The sequence below is a fragment of the Penaeus monodon genome, chromosome 27 (assembly GCF_015228065.2).
Source record: "Penaeus monodon isolate SGIC_2016 chromosome 27, NSTDA_Pmon_1, whole genome shotgun sequence".
Taxonomy (NCBI): domain Eukaryota; kingdom Metazoa; phylum Arthropoda; class Malacostraca; order Decapoda; family Penaeidae; genus Penaeus; species Penaeus monodon.
The window spans coordinates 40,981,760-40,982,081 of record NC_051412.1 but is presented as its reverse complement, the minus strand read 5'-3'; the positions used below and the strand labels follow the sequence as shown (position 1 = coordinate 40,982,081).

The window sequence follows — 322 nt, the reverse complement described above, 5'->3', positions numbered from 1 at the left end:
TCTGAAAAGAAAAATCAATTCTACCATATGATTAGTCTGAATGACTTCTTAACAAACAAGTTATCTTATTATATCTTTATTGAATAAATACATGAATATCTATAAACCAATATTTAAGCAGCATAAAACTGGAAACATTTATAGAACAAAAATTATAAAAAGCTATGAATTTCTATTTCTGACCCACCGGTGGGTTGGATCGTAAAAGAAAATGATGCATCATGGCCCACCAGTGCATCATGTCACACAGAATGTGTTGATATCATTCCTTTGTTTATCATTGTTTATCATTATTGACAATGACATTATTATAGTGAAATAC

At 28.9% G+C, this 322-nt stretch overlaps 1 protein-coding gene across 1 annotated transcript in view; it reads right to left on the bottom strand.

Moving 5' to 3' along the window:
• Window positions 1-322, bottom strand: part of LOC119590868 (leucine-rich repeat-containing protein 28-like) — a gene marked incomplete in the record, with an annotated part of 28,460 nt that overhangs the window by 10,614 nt on the left and 17,524 nt on the right.